Below are 20,986 nucleotides of genomic sequence, written 5' to 3'. Positions count from 1 at the left end.
ATTATATCCTTCCAACTTTCCTTGAAGCAACCATTTCAGTTAGTGTCTTAATATCAGTGTTTCTCAGGTAAAATTAAGAAGAAAAAAATACGATTTATTCTAATATTCTTCACTTTCCATCGAAGGAATTAACATACACTATTTTAAAATTTCATTTTTAAAACTTTTTATAAGGTTATTATTTGAGAGGCAAAGAAACAGAGAGAGAGAGAGAGAGAGAAGAGGGGAGAGGGTTGAGAGTTGCCATCCTCTCCCACTCACTGGCTCACTCTCTAAATGCACACTACAGCTAGGACTGTGCTAAGCCAATGCCCAGAGGTGCGACGTCTGGAAGCTCAGTCCAGCCTACCTCAAGTCTCACTCATGGTGATGAGGAACCAATTACTTGAGCCCTCACCACTGCCTCACAGGTGCTGCATTAGCTGAAGCTGGGGATCTCAGACATCTTTTTTATTATTTATTTTCATTTTTATTTGAAGAGAGAGACACAAACTGAGAGCAGGAGCTTCCATACACAGGCTCACTCCCCGAAAGGAACACACAGATGAAATCAGGAGTCTATAACTCAGCCAGTCTTCAGGCATAGGATGGCAGAGACACAGCACTCGATCTGCCGCCTCCCAGGATGCACAGTAACAGGAAGCCGGCCTCTTGGAACTGGAGTAGCTGGGACTGGAACCCAGCTCCAAGACATGACATGCAGACATTCCAAAGAGTCTTAACCACTGTGCCAGATTCGGCCTGAGGACACGGACATCTTAACCTGTGTCTGGTTTTTGTTTTTTTTGTTTGTTTGTTTGTTTTTTAATTTGACAGAGTTATAGACAGTGAGAGAGAGACAGAGAGAGAGGTCTTCCTTTTTCTGTTGGTTTACTCCCCAAATGGCCATCTCGGCCAGTGCACCACGCTGATCTGATGGCAGGAGCCAGGTGCTTCTCCTGGTCTCCCATGGGGTGCAGGGCCCAAGCACTTGGGCCATCCTCCACTGCACTCCCGGGCCACAGCAGAGAGCTGGCCTGGAAGAGGAGCAACTGGGACAGAACCTGGCGCCCCAACCGGGACTAGAACCCTGGGTACTGGTGCCACAGGCGGAGGATTAGCCTAGTGAGCCACGGCGCCGGCCATCCTGTGTCTGTTTTAACCACTAAGTTAAATTCTGGCCTTTTAACTTGAATGTTAAATTTTACAGTGGAGCTTGGCAATCTGTCCAGAATAGTACATAGAAATCCCTCTTCTTTCTAAAATACTGCTGGTGACTCTTTATAGTTCAACCAGTTTCTTATTGCTGGATCTGTGTGTGTGTGTGTGTGTGTGTACTTACCTTTTGTACCATAAACTATGCTTAATTGAATAACTTTAGATTTATGACATTTCTTAACATGTGCATTTTTTGATAGATTCCCACAGGATATCGTAAATTAGCAGAGTAATTTGACCTACAGTTCTGTAGAAAATACCAAATTCCCATCCCTAGCTATATCACACTACACAACGAAAATTAAGCTATATACTTTAGATTTTCCTCTAGCCTTCTCTACAATATATGTTACATTTTTGTATATTTCCAATCTTACAAATGTGAAAATGCATTTAAAATATTTCATTCGCATGTTTTCCAAATGAAGTTGAGCATCTTTTCGGGTATTAAGGGCTGTTTGTTTATTTCCCTGTGGAATATCAAATCATGAGTCTTCTGCCCTTTGGCCTACTGAGAGGTTCTTGTTTATTTTCTTATTTCCTAGGCACTTCTGCTATAAATGAAGAAGTAGTATCTTTCATCTGATGTAAGTAATGACTTTTTTCTTATGTTCTTTGTGTTTTAAAGTTGATTATATGTTTTTTTCTCTTTTCACAATTCAGTTTTTGTTATGTGATCAAATATATCAATATTTTGGCTTATAGCTTCTAGATTTTGCAAAATGGTGAAAATCAAATTCCCTATTATCAGGCTTCATAGACCTTTACCTACTTGGTAGCAGTTTTGTGGTTTGTCATTGTACTTTTAAACCTTTGTCACTATTGGGTAACCTAGATTTCTCATTTGTCTTGAGATATGTTTTGTAAATGTATATTGCTGTCCTACTGACTGGACGATCCCTTTTACATTAAGTTTGCATATTTTTGTTTCAGGATTTTCTGTTTTGCATGTTTGGTACATGTCCTGACATTTGCCAAAGTCACAACGTTTCAAGAATTGAGATTTTTCCCTCACTGCTGTAATGTTGTTTTCTGATTACTTTTCCATATGAAATCGCAAACCAGCTTGGATAGTTGGGGGGGGGACGAAGGAACACTGTTGGTGTAATTTTAGATTCTTTACATGAGTAAGCTGACTTTGGGATAACTGACATGGTTATGTCTAATCGGCATTTCCAAAGCATCAAAAGCATGTAGTTCTCCCAAAAGCACTGACGTTTACCTCCTACAGGTTCCTTATATTTTCTGTTAAATATACCCACAGGTATTTTATTTGGCTCTTACGTGAGGTATTCTCTCTCTCCTCTGCCCCCCTTCCCCAGTGCCTCTTTATATTTATCTATCTGAAAATGAGAGAGACAGAGAGAGGGAGAGAGCGAGGGAGGGAGCGAGGGAGGGAGCGAGGGATGAAGGAATTCCCACAAATTCTCACAACAACAAGAGTTGAGTCAGGCCAAAGCCAAGAGCCAGGATCTCCGTCTGTATCTCCCATGTGGGAGGTATGGTCCCAGGTATCATAGCCATCATCTGCTGCCACCAGGATTTATTATGTTAGCAGGGAGTAGAATCAGAGGCAGATTGTTTAAACTCCAACCAGGCTCTCTGATATTGGCTGCAGGCATCTCTACAAGCTGTGACTTAACTCACTGTGCCGCAACACCTGCCCTACTGTCTTGTCTTTCAGTGTTGTCTAGCTACGTACTTATACATAGGAGAATGTTGATGTATATAATTTGTGGTTATTTTAAACCAGAATTCGTATTAACATTTGTCTAATTGTGCTGACTAATATCACAGTGTTACATTGGAATAATGATAGTGGACATTTTTGCATCAATCTGGATTGTGTATGCATAGAGTGCCCCAGGTTCTTCTGCACTAAGTAAGTTGTTGAAATTTAAATCAAGATAAGCTTTTTCTTGTATTGAGGAGATACTAGCGAGTTTGAATTCTTTGAAATCACTTCAAAAGAGATAATTGTTGATAACTTTTGTGGAATGCTTTTTCAGTATCTGTGAAGATAATCATGCTGAGTTTGTTTTTGGAATCTGGTGGGTTGTGCTGGTTCACCTCTTAGTATTGTACAATACCCTTGTTCCTGGAGTACTTCAGTAGGTCATGCTGTGCTACCTCTGAACGGGGAGAATTCCCTTCAGCTTGTCTTTTCATTCACACATTTGTTCAGCTGCAGTTCCACTCATTTGCTGGGTTGTTCCCTTTTTTAAGTCAACCTTTTTGTTTTGGGGACCTGCTATCGGTAGACATTTCATTCAGTGTCCTCTAATTCTTGACTCGTGTTTCCGGCATCATCCACTGTACTTCTTCCACCATGCCCTCTAAATCTGCTTGTACCATCAAAGATTGTTCTATTGTCTTTTCCTTATAGTGGAGGTTGTGCTACAGAGCACACTTGTATGTTCCTTTCTGAGCTTACATTTTCCTGGGGCATTGGCCTCCTTATCCTAGGACTGTGAATTGGTATGGAGAGACCAACGTCCAGCTTCTAGCCTGCAGAGCTGGAGGGTGGAGATCAGGTTGCCGTCAGTGTAGGGACAGTGGTGCTTTATTGTCCACGTGGCAATCACTGCCTCTTCTGTGCCACATTGCTGTCCACTCTTCATGTCAGCTTGAGTGTGCTAGGAGAATCCTGATGGTTGGCACCACTCCTAGCCAGAATGAGCTGTATGGTATTTGTCCTGTTATTGGAGAGCAGATGTTGTAGCATCAGTCCAGTAATGTCAGTAACAGGAGACCATGGCACACCTAAAAATCTCTCTCCCACTGTCAGTCACAGTATAGGATAGCAAACCCGATGGTCTCCTTAGCCATCTGCATTGTGACCATGAGGACGTCTGTGAAGAAAAAAACGTGGATCCATGTTAGCTCACCACGTTTTGGGGAACCAGAAATCTCAGTGCCATTTTTTGTTGTGAATTTCTTCCACTGGCCGTTGTGTGGATTCGGAGTAGTTGAAGGCTGTGTGCAGACTGAGGAAACCTGGTGATATTTCTGATTCCACAGTTTAAGCACCAATGCTATGTGTGAAGTTAAAGACATCAACTTTTTTAATTTAACAAGTTTTGATACCAACACCAGAATTTTCCAATCCCACAAGACCTGACCATAGGCAGTAAGAGCAAAGCTAAACACAGTTGATCCCTAAGGAGGTGGTCCCATGACGTCTTTGCTAGAAACCAAAGGCAAAAAGTATGTGTGATTAGTTAACACTGCCACTATTCATTCTGTTAAAATCCTCTGATGTGCATGCATTTCCTCCCCAAACAAGAGAGGAGTGATTCAGTATCCTTGCTGACTCTGGGGCTGTGCCAGCACTTTTTATGCTGTTGTGTTTGTTCTCTGACTCCCCTGAAATCTTGAGAGTCTGTCACCTTTAAGATTCCTATTGAACTACAGACAACTTGTTTTCTTCCCCACCCAAGCAACGCAGTATGATTAAAACTTTGTCCATAACATAGAAATCTGTGTCTCAATATATCGGGGGAAAGTATGTTTAATTCCACCTCTAGAGTTAGAAATGTAGTTTATCATCAGATGAGGAGACAACTTGTGGGGGATCTGTATTTGTTTATGAACTGGAATTTCATAGATGATTTTACCAACAAATCACAGCTCAAGCCTTGTGCTGGATCACACATGTTCTGCTGTCTGTACTGACTTGAAGGATCCCATACCAGGGTTCTTCCTACACATTCATGATATTGTTTTCTTCCTCCAATTCAAATTAAAGTTAAGACAAAGCTTTTCTCCCAGAGAATCATCCCCATCACTTAAGCCCCTCTCTCATCAGCAGCAGTTTCTGGAGCAAATGGGGGAAGGCATTCCAGAGTGAATTTGGAACTTCACTTAGACCTCAGTGTGTCTGCCCCTTTTGGTTGCACATGTGTGAATTTTCATTCTGCTTGCTTTCTGAGGTCGTTATTCTTGGTTGCACATTATAATCACCATGGGAATGTTAAAAATATTCACGCCTTGTCCTACGCCATCCCACCTGCCCTGCCTTCCACCTCCGCTAAGACTCTTATTGAATTGGTCTGGAATGTGGCCTGGGCACTGCAATTTTTAAAAGCTCCCCAGATGAGCCGAATACATTTGACAGGGTGACTAGTGTCATATTTAGGACTTTTTTTTCCAACCCAGTGAGACCAGATGTCAGTTCTTTCTCAGAAATGAAAACATTTTGGTATCCAGTATAAAATCCAATTATAGGGCCAGAGCCCCTTGTTCAAAAATTAAGAATTTCAAGACCATGGCAGTAGAGACTTAAACCAAATTGGGACTCCTTCTAAAAATGTGGGTCCCTATGCACACGTGCTTGAGAGCCAAGGCAGTACTTAAGCATTTGCCCTCTTGTGGATTATTTTTATATTCTGTTACCTCCTTTTAATTCAGTTTCTTCAGTCTATTCATTTCTGTTTGTTTTTTTCTTTCTTCTTTGCATTGTGAAGGCAGAGGAAAAAGAGTGACCACGCTTTTACCTGTTTGTTGACTCTCAGATGCCTGTGAGCTGGGAACTCAGTCCAACTCTCCCAAGTAGATGTAGGGACCCAACTCCTGTGCCATCAGTGTGCAGGAAGCTGGAGTTGCTAACGGAGCTTAGACTCCGATCCAGGCATTCTGTCATAGGATGTAGCTGTCTCAAGTGGTAGCTTATCCACTACACCAAACATCCATATCTCACTAGTTCTAGGAATGCATTGTGTTACTGTCTCTCCTCACCCTTGTGTAGATGAGGAGAAGTTGTGTAAGAGCACCCGGAGTTATGGTAGAATTTTCTACCCGTTCCACTGGTTACCCCATTTTGAACCAGCATTGTCCTCTCTTCCTTACTCGGCTGTGGCTGGGACACTTGTAGTATTACTTCAGAAAAGTATGTTGGAAAGGTTACGGGGAGGGAAAATCTTAGGTCTATAGGTCTGGCTTCACTACAATATTGTTACCAGGAAGACATGCCACACTTTTGCTTTTATCTTTTAATGTGATTAGTTACAGCTAAGCAATGAAATAGCTTTAACATGAAAATTATCCAGAAGAGAATTATGATAGATCGTAAAGCCACTCCTGTATAAGAAATGAATATTTGTATGTCAGGTCTCGCATCTGGGGATAAAGAAAAACAAGGTCAAATGCAACTACCTGATAGTTAACAAATGCGCATAAATCTGTGTGGCTTTCTGGGCTTACCTTCTTGCCACCATTTATGCCCCTTTTTTCTATTAGGACTTCCAAAAAAGTTTAGGATTCATCTCCTTCGAATCTTGGGTCAGGATTGAAAGTGAGTCTCAGACCTGGTATTCCCTGCCCCAGGGAACAGCCTCTGTGGGCTCCTGTGTCTCATGCCCAGCTGACCTTGTGGCATTTGGTATATTTGCAACACACAGCATGAGGGAAAGAGCCTATGTCACCGTGAATTAGTGCTCTGTCAAATACAGGGGCCAGAGAGGGATGCTGTTCAATTAGGATGTCAGGAAGACTTTAATCCTCACTAGACACAAACTGAGGTTCTGAAGTTCACATGACAAGCAGATGTGAAATCCCCTCTGGGAGTTCCACTGCCCAGGGCTCAACAAGAACAAACTGAAAGGAAAAGGATGCCGACTGATGTGAGGTATGTAGTAGTGAGCCTAATAGGTTAATGTGATTCTAGCTGGTCCAGGGCAGTCCTCTTGCTGTTACAGTTTGCTGAAATCCTTCCTCCCTCTATTTAACCATGGTTTTCTAATCCCTCACTTAAGCTCAAGTACAAATGCATGAGTTTTTTCCAGATGACATTGACAGGATTTTTAACTTTTCTGGTTTTTTCTACCTCTTATTGATCAGCAATCAAAATACTGTCTTCTGTTGATAAGGTTCCCATTTTACATGTGCACATCAATATAAAATGGACAGATAGTTTAACATATACTCATATACCTACAAGAATGTCTACTCATATGAGCAGCACCATTGGGCCAGCAGTGAGGCACGATTATGTTGATTCTCATATAGAGGGAGTGTTGTGAGACCCTATCATCTAAGGCTCAAAAAAGTTACTGTCGTTGGGTTGATTGAAAGGCAATGTTGTTAATTGAGTGAAACGTTAAGCGACTGTAATTCTTGGGAAATTTGAATAAACTTAGCTCATAGTTTAGCCAGGTTTGAACGTTGTTTAAGAACCCAAGAAGGATGAAAGGTAGACAGAAAGAAGGAAATAGAAGCTGGGACACAGGAAAGCTTGCTGTTGTGTGAGGTGAATGGAAGCATTCTCTTTGGTTTCTGTACCTGGAATATGTGGTTGAAATACCAAAGGTTTCTTTTTCCTGCTAAGGTGGCAGACACATGTCTTCTGTATCTGTCCCATACAGTGCCATAGAACAAAGTTTCCTTGTAAAAGAGGGCAGCTATTAGAGTAGAAATTTAATATGACCCAACAAACTGCCCAATAAAAATACTTTCACCAAGCCATGAGTTGACTTCGTGGTAAACGTTTATTCCCCAGGGTAAACTCCAAAACCAGGAGATAATCCAATTCTGTTGCTTATTTTGCACGATAACTTAGTGGCCTCAGTTTTAAATTTTGAAACAGAAAATGCAGGTGTTTGGGACAAGTAAATGCTAGTAGTTTCCCCAATACAATTTCTGGTATTTTTGAATTAACTCCACTTGGCTGTGGATTTCAAAATAACTTGGACAGCCTAATAACATTCCTCATTTTATAAAGGTCTGCCATCCCCTTTAATTCATTCCAAGGTCTCCGTCTTCCTGTTTCCTTAGAAGCTAGCATTCATTAACTATCACTTTTCTAATGAAATATTCTTTTTGGTCCCTGTGTCACTTCTCATTTCCTTTGTACCTCCATCCTTAACTAAATTCTCAAGCACAATGTAACAAATTAATTTCTCCTCCTCCTTTTATACTATATGCATGAAAAAGCCTTAGGAATCTGATTACTTGCTCTGCTTTATCCAAACACTGCTACTAATTTATAATTCAAGTTTACTTGTGGAATATTATTCCACTCAATTATTTCATGTTTTAGCAATGGTACTGAGATTTTTATAGCACTGTTTAATTTCAGCTTCCCTGACACTTCTGTAGAGCACATATGGAGTATTACGAGACAAGGGTGTTAGAGTTATTAAGCAAAGCACAGTTGAGTAACAGATATAGGATAATGGCCATGTGCAATTGAAAGAAAAAATGCTATGTATTGAAATAGATTAGTGAAGAATTCTTGTGTGATTCTCACGGAAATAGACATAGACACACAAATTCCATGTTATATAAAGCACTTCAAGAATCAAAAAGTAGGGGCTGGTGTGGCATAGCTCCTTAAGCAGCCACTTGGTATTCTCACATGCCACACTGGAGAGCATGGGATCCAGTCCCACCGCTGCTTCTGATCCAGCTTCCTGCTAATGCACTCTGGGAACCTGGGGCCCTGTCACCTGTGTGGGAGACTTGGCTGGAACCACTAGCTTCTGTCTGACAGCTACAGCTACTGTCGGCATTGAGGCAGTAAACTAAAAGAAGGTAACTCACTCTCTCCTCATCCACACCCCCACCCCACCTCTCTGTCTCTGTCATTCTGCGTTTCAAATAGACTTGAAAAAACAATCGAGAAATAATTTTAACAAAGTATAAGAGCAGTACGTAATTATAACAAAGGAAATTGATTATTATAAAATAATTGCTGCAATTATTTTGACTGAAAATGTTCTAGCATTTATTCTCTCTTCTCCAGTGCTTTTCTGTTAATACTACCTCTGTCAAAACGTGTCCACCCATACTAGTTTTCCAGAAGGCCAAGACATGAAACAAAGCAAAAAGAATCTGTAACGTGACCACAACGCCAAGATTCTTGGCAGTTTCCCTGGAGGCTCCAGTATCCTTGTCTTGCAGGGAAATGGCAGCCTGGGTGTTGCCTTCCTGCACACACAGCGATCAAATCCGTTGTCCGTATTTCCCTTCTCTGGGACATTTCAGCTCGCTCTCAACAGTTCTCCACCAGTTATCTGGAATACACAAAATAATCGCATGGGTTTCTTAGCAGTCATTCGTTATTTAATGAGTCACATTACTTGGAATGATGGTAGCAAAGAATCTATTAAAGCTCCAACAAAAAAAAAAGAAGAAGAAAATAAAGGCTGCTACCTCCATGGTGAGCACATAAATAAATGTGAAAAGGTGGAAACAACTCAGTTGTCCTTGGACACATGAGTAGACAAACCTAATGTGCCATTTGCAGACAGTGGAGTAGTATTCAGCCTTAAAGGAGAGTCTGACATGTGCTACAACATGGATGGGCCATGCAGACATTACCCAGTAAGTGAGCCAGTCACAAGAAGGCAAATACTGGACGAGAGGACTTTAAAAAGTTGTTGGAAAACACATTAATTTAATTTCCGTGAACCTTTGTTTTAAAGCTTAGATAAAGAAAATAAATTACATATATGAAGTTTTAAAAGCATAATGATTATTGCTTCCCTCCTTCCTCCTCCTTTTCTTAATTTTTAAAGGACATATTTTCCGTTTTCTTTGTAATCAATAATAAGAAAAACAGAAAAATCAGAGTTCTTCCAGAGTATAGGCAAGGGCTATAAACAATAAACATTGAAATATCAAGGGCCAGCACTGTGGCACCGTTGGTTAATCCTCCGCCTGTGGCGCTGGCATCCTATATGGGTGCTGGTTCTTGTCTCAGCTGCTTCTCTTCTGATCCAGCCCTCTGCTATGGCCTGGGAGAGCAGTGGAGGATGGCCCAAGTACTTGAGCCCCTGTACCCATGTGGGAGACTGGAGGAGGCTCCTGGCTTTGGAGCAGCCCAGCTCCAGCTGTTGCGGCCATGTGGGGAGTGAACCAGTGCAAAGAGGACCTTTGTCTCTGTCTTCCCTCTCGCTGTCTGTAACTCTATCTCTCAAATAAATAAAATCTTAAAAAAATAACAATTTTTCTCATATATATGACATGTTTTGCACTCTGTATATTAGTTACCTCAAACCAGGGAAAACATATGGGACTGGCTTGTTTCACTAAGCATAGTGGTTTCCAGTTGTATTCATTTTGTTGCAAAAGACAGACTTTCATTCTTTTCTATGGCTGAGAATTCCATCATATATATATGTGTGTGTGTGTGTATTACTTTTTCTTTATCCAGTCATCAGTTGATAGATATCTGTGTTGATTCCATATCTTAGCTTTTATGAGTTAATTATCTGCAATAAGCAGGGTTGGGGATATAGAGTTAAATCAGCATGTGAAAGTTCATTTCTTTTGGGTAAATTCTTAGGAGTGGAACGGCTGGGTTATATGATAGACCTTTTTGCAGATTTCTGAGGAATTGCCATACTCTCATTCATACTGGTTGTAAAAGTTTACATTCCTACCATCTGTTAGTATGGTACCTCCCCCCCCCCCCCACATCTTTACCAGCACCTGTTACTCTTTATTATTGAAACCAGTAACTTTTTCAATTGTCTTCCTATAACCTGTTTATGCAAAGTGCCTCATATACTACAATTCATAGGCATAAGGCATAGTGGAAGTTGTAGTTTCCAGGGGCTGATGGCTAAGAAAAAATCCTTAGATAATTGGTTCAGAGTTTGTTTCACAAGATGAAAAAAAAGCACTGTGGAGGACTGGTGGTGATGGTAGGAAAACAACACAAATGTATTTTAATGTTATAGAACCATTATAGTGAAAAATGGTTATGACGACACATTTTATATGATACGTATTTTCACACAATTTTTAAAAATTAAGAGCCAAAAGTAAATACCGATATGCTCAACTTCCTAAATAGTATCATTGGATTCAGGATTGATCTTTGCTGTCCAAGAAAGTTGGGATGAGATTTGTTTCATCAGTTTATTTATTTATTTTTTGACAGGCAGAGTGGATAGTGAGAGAGAAAGACAGAGAGAAAGGTCTTCCTTTTGCCATTGGTTCACCCTCCAAAGGCCGCCACGGCTGGTGCACTGCGGCCGGCACACCGCGCTGATCCGAAGGCAGGAGCCAGGTGCCCCTCCTGGTCTCACATGGGGTGCAGGGCCCAAGCACTTGGGCCATCCTCCACTGCCTTCCCAGGCCATAGCAGAGAGCTGGCCTGGAGGAGGGGCAACTGGGAAAGAATCCGGCGCCCCGACCGGGACTAGAACCCGGTGTGCCGGCGCCACTAGGCGGAAGATTAGCCTATTGAGCCGCGGCGCTGGCCTCATCAGTTTCTGACTCTTGATCCTGGGCCTCTCTGAGCTCAATGGGAAGGGAATATGCATATGGTGTTTATTGTATTGTTCAGACATATAAAGTGAGAAAAAAATTCCACAATTAATGTTAAAAGTTTAATAACAATAATGTGATCCATTGGGTGATGGGCTTGGGGGCAAGATTTGCTTTGTGCAGGCTTCCCCTGCCCTGAATGAAACTGGATCAATCATTTTGAGCCATAAATTAACAAGTGTGATTGCAACGCAAATGATGCCTTTGAATGGTTGGTACTTTATTCATTCTAAGAATGGACAGTAAAAATAGAAATCAAGTAACCTGAGGGTAAGACCTAGTGGCTGAAGAGTCAATGTGATTCATGAAGTCAAACTAGATTAAATCAATTCCAGATTTGCTGAAGGATGTGCAGGTTATATATATGTAAAAATAGATACTCATCAAAGATACTTCAAAATTTTATAGAAAATGCATATTGTTTTTGGTTGCAAGAACTTTTATATCTGTGCACTCAAGGACATCTCAAAATTGTCTTGGAAAACACTATCACAAAAAATTTATGCGTGATTTTATATGTATGTATGTATATATACATGTATATATGTATATATACATGTATATTTATATATATAATTATAAAATATTTTTCATCCTCAAAATATTTGTAGGAGGGGAAAAGAGCTTTTATTACTATGATTCATGAACTCCATGCCTCCTAAGGCTTATTTTCATAGGAAAAATATGAAACAGAGCATCTTAGAAATGCAATGATTATATATATTATTAGGTCTGTTATTAGATTGACTGTATCAGGACCAGAGCTCAGCAAGCAGTGGCTTCAACAGCTCTTTCTTTGCTGTTCTTTCTAACATACAGCATAGAAATAAAGGGAAGAATAAAAGGAAAGAAAGTGAGAATATGATTTTGAGAAGGCATTTGAATAAAAATGGGAAATAAGAAACATCAATAAAAGTCTGGCCAGAGCTCTGTGATGGAATGTGGTGGACAGGAAGACATGGCCTACAGAGAGATTTCTGAAGCAGCCATGGGTTACATGCTAATTTATGCTATGTTACCAGGAGACTTTTTCTGAACTACGTATCGTTTTAACACTCAAATTAAAATTGAGTATTTTAGGCACACAATTTTCTGTCTAAAATATAATTGGCACTATAAGATATTCCTGCCACACATTTCATTCTAGGAGCTAAAATTGTGTGGGAGATGTACATTGTCATAATTATTCTTTCCACACACTGGCAGGGAAGAACTCAATGGAGAAAGAAAGGCCTGCGACTATGTGCGTGAGTGAGGCTATGCTGTCGCAGACTTTAAGGAGGCATTGTTCTTAGACAGCCCTGTGAGCGCAAGGGGGACTGACATGTACCTCTGGGGCACCTCACTACAGTCTTAAATGTCAAAGAGGGGTGTGGAGACCACAGTGTAGTCCACATGAGCTGAAGCCAAAAAAGGACCAGAAGGTTTAAAAAATAGCCTGTTTTAATTACATGTATTTTCATGGATATGTGACCTACTAAACACCTACACTTGAATTCAGTTACAAGGTAATTTTTAGGAAATATGGTTGACATGAGATTTGGGTCCAAGGAATTTTAACCTGTCTAACCTAATGACTTAATAAATTAGCACTAAGCACGACAAGATGCTAGTGGAAATACAAGCATCCTAGTTATACTGCACTACGTGTGGCAGAAACACGGCCATAACCTCACCAGCACGTGAATGCTGGCCCTAGCACTGTGGCTTTCACATCCACATGTATTTTCACCCATGTGGGTCCCTGTGGCTATGCCTGCATGTGGAGGAAAATTCACTAGAAGCTCAACTCACAGACAGAACAGCCCAGAGTCCTAACAGTGCCTCTTTCAAAAATCTCTTAAGTCCTCCGAGCATCAACTTCTTCATCTTTAATTCAAGATTTGAACAAATTGTCTGGGCGTTTGCTCTGACCTGAATGTTTTTGGATCCCTTGGCTATTCATGTTGGTTTGTGGTACATGTTTGGTTGAATCACTTTTTCTCAGACTCTCAACTGGGGGCAATGTCTGCCCTGCCCTTCTCCATGCTGTAACTGTGGGGCTAGTTATGGCCCTTTCAAAGACAGGGCTACGCCAATATCTCATACAATACAAATTTCAATTCAAATATGTGTCCTTTCTACAATAATTGTTAGAAAGGTAAACCATGAGCATTCTAGTTTTTTATTTTCCTGTTTTACTGATCTCTTTTCTATGTAACTATTAAATTAAACATTGCTGCATTTTTAAACCACTGTATATTGTTTTCCTGCCTGTCATATGTCATAGTGGTCCAAGTGGCCATTAATTTGAACATCAAAGGTATTTGTTAAGTGCATAGAGACTGCTTTTCTCTTTCATCAGAGCATTTACAAACAGGCAGACCTGTTACAATAGTACAGTTTCATTACTACTTAAGCTCTGCTCCTATGGCTCCAGTGAATTCTTCCACTGGGAAGCTGTCCTAACGATAACTGAACACCAAACATCTTATTAGCTAACTTTCCATGTTCAGCCACCACGGTTGTGTGGTTTTAGCTGACTCACTGGCCCATTAAGAACCACTTACCACTTTCAATAAAACACCCTATGGAAATATCCTTAAGATATTTGGTCTTCAATAAAGTATTATATTTCCAGGACCGGGGGCAAAATGCTGGCAAAACAGAGATACGCATACCCAGCAATAACATTTAACCTTAAACAATATTGTTGGATATAGAATGATGAAAGATAAGCCCAAATATGGGCAAAGCAACTGTCCATGGTCATCGGTCATAAAACCTTATTTATGTCTACCAAGTGGCTTGACTATGCAGCTCAAACAATTGACAGGAATCTTCCGTGGTCCACTATTATAGATAGCACAGTTCACAGTTTGTAACGAAACACCACCATTACTAGAACAACCCTAACAAGACCTTTCAGTGCAATGTTGCTTGGCAAGTGGGATTACAAATTGGTGAGTTCTTCATTCTCTGTAATCTCTGGCATGTGCTTTTTTAATACATGCAACCAAGTGTTCATAGATGTTGATCCAACATAGTATCTTATCTGTAAATCTTTGTAGTTTTCCTCTAAAGATATTTTTATTCCTTAGCACATGTTGATTTCTGAATCTTTTGCTTATTTCATCTCATTTAAGCATTTCTCTCCTTAAAACATTTCAAGTGATTGTGCTACATGATGATCAAGTAAACATTCTCCATTAAGAATTCAGTAAGACAGAATGTTTTCTGTTTTCCAATCAAGTATTTGGTCATTAAAGGAATTTTTTTCTTACAAATAAGCATGTAGTATGGTGAGCCGAAGTCTGAATTTGTCCTAGATCATGTTTGGAAATGATGGACCAGAAAGCTCAATCCCAAGCCAGTTGTTTTAATAGATTTGTTATTTGCTTCAGCTTTCTCTAAGACTAGCTATCTTCCAGATCAGTGTGTTCTCTAGAAGGTTAATGAAACTGCAGACGATAAAGATATGTAGGACTGAGGGGACAAAATTCAAAGTAGAGAAAGGAAAATCAAGATAGATACGCATTATTTATCTGTGCCCACTGCCACAGGAGGGAAACTGATTGTTAACATACTTAGTGGCCGATACTAGGTAAGATTACAAAGCTAGTGTATCAGTTTTCATGCATGTAGAAAGTGGCTATGTTTAAATGTATTTTCAAGTTTTTTAATCCCCAGTGAGTGCAGAGATGCCACCAGTATTACAGAAGTGATGCCAGTGTATTTTAAAACAATGATGAATGCTTCAAGCAAAAGCAAGTCAGGAAAACTGAAAGACACATGGAATAGTGGAACCAATCACTGGGCGATCCCGCAAATTTGAAAAGTGCCCGAGGTACTGCTTCTGTGAGTGCCCTTAGCACTTTTATTGACTTCCAAATGCACAGTAATGACATTTCAGAGAAGTTACCTACTTAGAGATGCATTTTGAGAAAGAAGTTATTCCCTGAGCCCCGCTCTACAGCTATTATGAAAATAAAAGTTTCCTAGCCGGAACAGCACTGAGCTGGCCCAAAGATCTTCCATCTTCAACTTGACAGAACGAAGGACACAGACACAGTAAGGTTTGAACTTCTTGGTTGGTGTCACATTAAAATTGCATTTTCAGGCCGGCGCCGCGGCTCACTAGGCTAATCCTCTGCCTTGCGGCGCCGGCACACCGGGTTCTAGTTCCGGTCGGGGCACCGGATTCTGTCCCGGTTGCCCCTCTTCCAGGCCAGCTCTCTGCTGTGGCCAGGGAGTGCAGTGGAGGATGGCCCAAGTGCTTGGGCCCTGCACCCCACGGAAGACCAGGAGAAGCACCTGGCTCCTGCCTTCAGATCAGCGTGATGCCCGGCCGCAGCCCGCTGGCCGCGGCGGCCATTGGAGGATGAACCAACGGCAAAGGAAGACCTTTCTCTCTGTCTCTCTCTCTCACTGTCCACTCTGCCTGTCAAAAAAAAAATTGCATTTTCAGTTTACATATGTATTTTCTTCTATTATAAAAGGAGAGGAATATAAAAGCACATTTTTATTCAGTTATCACATAGCTTTCCTCTTTTTTAAATTACTCTTCGTATATGTTTTAACAAACTTTTCAAATGTCTGAGTTTAAAAGTAGTTACTAATATTAATTCAAATGTATATTCTTCCAGAAAAGTTCAGGATTGGCGATTTGTCTATTTGTTATGTCTATTTTTTTTTTTTTTTTTTTTTTGACAGGCAGAGTGGAGAGAGAAAGACAGAGAGAAAGGTCTTCCTTTGCCGTTGGTTCACCCTCCAATGGCCGCCGCGGCCAGCGCGCTGCGGCCGGGCATCACGCTGATCCGATGGTAGGAGCCAGGTACTTCTCCTGGTCTCCCATGGGGTGCAGGGCCCAAGCACCTGGGCCATCCTCCACTGCACTCCCTGGCCACAGCAGAGAGCTGGCCTGGAAGAGGGGAACCGGGACAGAATCCGGCGCCCTGACCGGGACTAGAACCTGGTGTGCCGGCGCCACAAGGCAGAGGATTAGCCTAATGAGCTGCGGTGCCGGCTGTCTATTTATCTTTTGATACATTTACATAGTGTATTTATATATACATATATTTCTAATCTCACATTTCCTATCTTATATTTTATGTTCTCCTTTGTCATACAGTCTATGAAAGCAATAGATAATACTGTCAAGGATTAGAACCCAGAGGTATTTCCTCATCATGCTCAAAGCATCCAGCTCCCTCTCCAACTTGTCCTTTGATCTGGTTTCCTGGTTACCTAACTCTGAATGTGTCGGAAAGACTTGGGAGACACATGTGGCTGAAAATTCTGATGGGGTAAGACTCGGGTATACAGCTAGCACTCAGTTAACTCAACAGTTCTTGAGAAGTCTGAGAGACTTTATACATGATGTAAAGTAGCATTTTTCAGGTTAGTAAAGCAAAAACAAATTGTGTGAAGCAAAGACTTAGATTTGCAAAGCACAAAGGACAGTATGTCACCCACACTTACACTGTGGATCTCTGTAATGGAGGGGTCTGTTCTTTGGCTTACAGTCTCTCCAGGAATCTCAAAGGTTTCTGTCTGTACAATGAGGTAATTAGCTCTGCAGGAAGAAGATGAAGCAGGGAGGCAGTGACTTGGTCCTCCTTGAGTGATCGTAGGTAAATGGTGCTAAATAATACATGGAGGTCAACCCAAGCTGCCACACTGCTCCTGAATACAGAGGAAGCTTGCAGCTCTGCATTGGGCATGGACAAGTGCAAGATCGCGATCTTCACAGAGCATGAAATACAGTATTGACACAACCTGTGTTTCTGCACACCATTGAGTTATCCCCTGTTTATCAAGGCTCCCTTGGAAGGACTTATGGGCATAATTTTCCTATCTTTTTAATTTTTTTATTGGAGGGAGAAATGAGAAACTGGGAAAGGCTAGAAAATATTTTCCCACCGCCTGTCCCTCCCCACAGCACAGTCATACACCTGAGTCACTCCAGGGCTATTACTGCCTTCTCTGCAACAAGTGGTTAATATAGAGAGAAAAGTCTCCCCTTTTCCTCCCCCATTTCAGTGTTTGAATTACGTTGTCATCTGAAATGACGTCCTAACAGAGAAAGAAAAGTTACTGAATGGAATTTATTACAATCAGCATGGGTAAGTTACAGGGCCCATCATGCTTCTTTTTCTTCCTAATGACTCTTTAGCTTTTGATTTCTGTGAGGCTACTTCATTAGACTTATGATAGTAGAGAAAAAATAACTTATTTTAAAAGTAAATGGGGAGAAAATTTGCTGCTTTGAAATAGTGAAAGCTAAGGGAAAAAAAAAGTCACAAAACCTAAACTAGAAAAGTTCTAAAAACAGAAAATGCAAAATAGCAGGTATGATTTATTTAAATTATATCCCTGGAACAACATCATCAAAACACTCAGGAATGTACCGTAAGCTGCATGTCAGTAATAGGCTTGTGAGACCTATATGCAGAACTATTTTATAATTCTTAAAAAATGTTTGCATTTTAACTAACAGTTTCCTTAATGATGTCTGTTGCCATGATGAACCCTCAGCTGGAGGCCTTCAAAAGAGGGATTAGTGTGCACTGTGGTACAGTGGAATAGGCTGCCATCCCATCTTGGAGCACAGAGTTTGAGTCTCAGCCACTGAGTCTTTGACCCTGCTTTCTGTCAATGCACCTGTGAAGGCAGCAGATGATGGTCCTAGTACTTGGGTCCCTGTCATCCATGTGGGAGACCCACCTGGAGTTCCAGTCTCCTAGCTTAAACCTGGCCCAGTCCCAGCTATTATGGGCATTTGGAAATGAACCAGTAGATTGAAGGTACCTCTATCTTTCTCTCTCTCCCTCTCTTTATTAAATAAATAACACTTAAAAGCGAAAGTAGCAAACTGGTATCCCCGTTTTTATCTGTTACGGAATTTGAAGTTCTTAATTTAACTTTGAAGAGTAAATCTATCATCAAGAGAAGTGCTATCAGGATCAAAATAATAGTGTATAAGTTAGACATTTAAGGATTTTAGAAAAAAATTGTAACTGTATAAGATCATGATCCATTATGAAAAATCTAATTGGGCACCAAATGGATATTTAATGGAGTGAAGCATAATAAATAGCCTCATATTTTTATGGAATTTGTTATGTGCTTTATAATATGCAAACGAATCCTTCCAAATGAATACTACAACATGCAGACAAGCATTTTACTCCTCCGGTAAATTATGTCATAGAATACTTTTATTTGAGTAAACCCGATTGTTCCCATACAATCCCACTGGATATTTTTATGCTATTGAAAATATATCCTCGGCTGGCGCCGCGGCTCACTAGGCTAATCCTCCGCCTAGCGGTGCCGGCACACCGGGTTCTAGTTCCGGTTGGGGCACCAGATTCTGTCCCGGTTGCCCCTCTTCCAGGCCAGCTCTCTGCTGTGGCCAGGGAGTGCAGTGGAGGATGGCCCAAGTGCTTGGGCCCTGCACCCCATGGGAGACCAGGAGAAGCACCCGGCTGCCATCGGATCAGCGTGGTGCACAGGGTGCAGCGTGCCAGCTGAGGCGGCCGTTGGAGGGTGAACCAACAGCAAAAGGAAGACCTTTCTCTCTGTCTCTCTCTCTCACTGTCCACTCTGCCTGTCAAAAAAAAAAAAAAAAAAAAAAGAAAGAAAATATATCCTCTTCAAGAAGATTCTCTAAGCTCTGAATGAAGTAACCCTTGAAAGGTAAAACTCATTTTATACACTATATAATTGGAAAAAGATAAAAATCTGGTAGAAAAAAATGCCAAAGTATTATTTCTCTACTTCAGTCATAATTGTTGAATAGATCTAAAGAGAACAGTCCTGAATGTTTTAGTAGCATTCATTTTCTTAAACCATCTACCACATAAATTGCTTATGGTAATAATTTGTCTTTGTGGTAAGCTTCTTTTTGCTACATTTTGGTATTGCCATTTAGCAAGAGAAGAAGTAAAGTTAAGGATTAATGTGTCAAATCAGTGCTCAGCAATGTAAAGGCAATTGGGTCTGGAGTCTGAGTCAGCTATGTGGCTACTGGTGAGAATCTAAGCTGTTTTAGGGGTGGAATCAGCAAGGACATTGGTACCATTTGAAGGCAGGATCTGTTCAAAAAAAACAAAAACAAAACCTAAGTATAACACAACAAAGCAAAGCAAAAAAAAAAAAAAAAAAAAAAAAATCCCAGCAAGGACAGTTTTGAAATCCTGACTTGTGTCATGGTTTGGAATGGTGGCGTTCAGGTCTGGTAGTACCGAATTAAATTTCATGGTGATCTTTGGCAGTTTATCACACTACATAGCTTATGTTTCCTTATCTCTGAAAACAGGAGTTGGGATCAGAACTCCCTAAGGTATTATCCAGCTGTGATGATCCCTGTGCTCCTCTGACCAATGGCAACTTCAAGATGGCCTGTGAGTAGGGCAAACTTCTGCTGATTGAGTTTGATTGAATTCTCTCCAATACTGCTGGAGAGAGCAAGCTGTCGGAGGTTCCAGTAACACCATACTATGCAGTGCAATCAGAAACAATTTCTATGAAGCAGCAGTATAATGTAACCAGTTTGCACATTTTGAGGTGATTTAGTGGAATCTATACTGAAACTCATAAACCAATGGAGTCCTGTTTATGCTCAGAGAACATCAAACATTCATTCTAGAAATATCTTCAAAACTAGTTGCCTCTATTTTAGAGCAGTAGACTGAGGTCTAGAAAAGCTACAAACATGGATTTAATGGCACAGTCACAGCCCATATCTTCACCTCTTAATTTCCTAAAATTATGTCATTTATCTGCTATATAGTGATAACTCTCATTTCTTCTAAATACAGAATGTAGATTATTTATCTACTTATTTATGTATTTTTTATTTATAAGGCACAGAGACAGACCCAGACACAGAGGCAGACACTTAGAGATCTGCAGTCTGCTGGTTCACTCCTCTGATGCCTGCAACAGGGTCAGAAGCCATAAATTCACGTCTGGATCTCCCATGTGGGTGGCAAGGACCAAAGTTCTTGACCTCTCACCTGCTGTTTCACAGGATGCATGCTTAAAGGAAGCTGATTCAGGAGCAGAGCTGGAGCTCAGACTGCAGTGCAAGTATTCCAACTGGGATGCAGGCTTCCATGTGGCCTCTCAACTTCTGCATCAGATGCCCTCGAATCGGGGAAATAAATGGCCGCAACTCTGTGCTCCAAGTTTCTTCATTAAAATTATTATGCACATATATTCCAAAATTTTTTAACTTTAAATATGCAAAACTTGACCTTATATTCTACTATTTTAGGTGGACTAATTGAAATATTTTCAGAGGGAGCAGAGAAAAACATGTATTTTTAAAAAGGAATAAACCAATAGGGACAAAGGAGAAGAGTAACAGTAATTACAGAAATGGAATTTTGGAGTCCAGAAAACAGACATATGAATATTAGATAATGCAAACCTAGAGAGCCGAACATTAAACTGCCCTTGGACAAATTCCAGAAGCAAACTGATTAACACTAGAAATTCACAGAACAGTTAAGAAATTGGAGGGAAC

General features: G+C 40.7%; 1 long non-coding RNA gene across 2 annotated transcripts in view; it reads right to left on the bottom strand.

Annotated features, from left to right (window-relative positions):
* Positions 1-8,902: 8,902 nt before the first annotated feature.
* LOC149126014 (uncharacterized) overlaps positions 8,903-20,986 on the bottom strand; it is a 166,758-nt gene continuing 154,674 nt past the window's right edge. Inside the window, exon 6 of one of the 2 annotated variants that reach the window (XR_016235206.1) lies at positions 8,903-9,209. This is a non-coding gene — a long non-coding RNA (uncharacterized LOC149126014). The remainder of the gene's footprint in view (positions 9,210-20,986) is intronic. The other variant, XR_016235199.1, reaches the window with a different exon arrangement.

Source organism: Oryctolagus cuniculus, chromosome 6, assembly GCF_051225735.1.
Source record: "Oryctolagus cuniculus isolate XC-2025 breed Fujian yellow rabbit chromosome 6, ASM5122573v1, whole genome shotgun sequence".
In the NCBI taxonomy this organism is placed as follows: domain Eukaryota; kingdom Metazoa; phylum Chordata; class Mammalia; order Lagomorpha; family Leporidae; genus Oryctolagus; species Oryctolagus cuniculus.
This window is presented reverse-complemented; position numbering and strand designations above follow the sequence as displayed.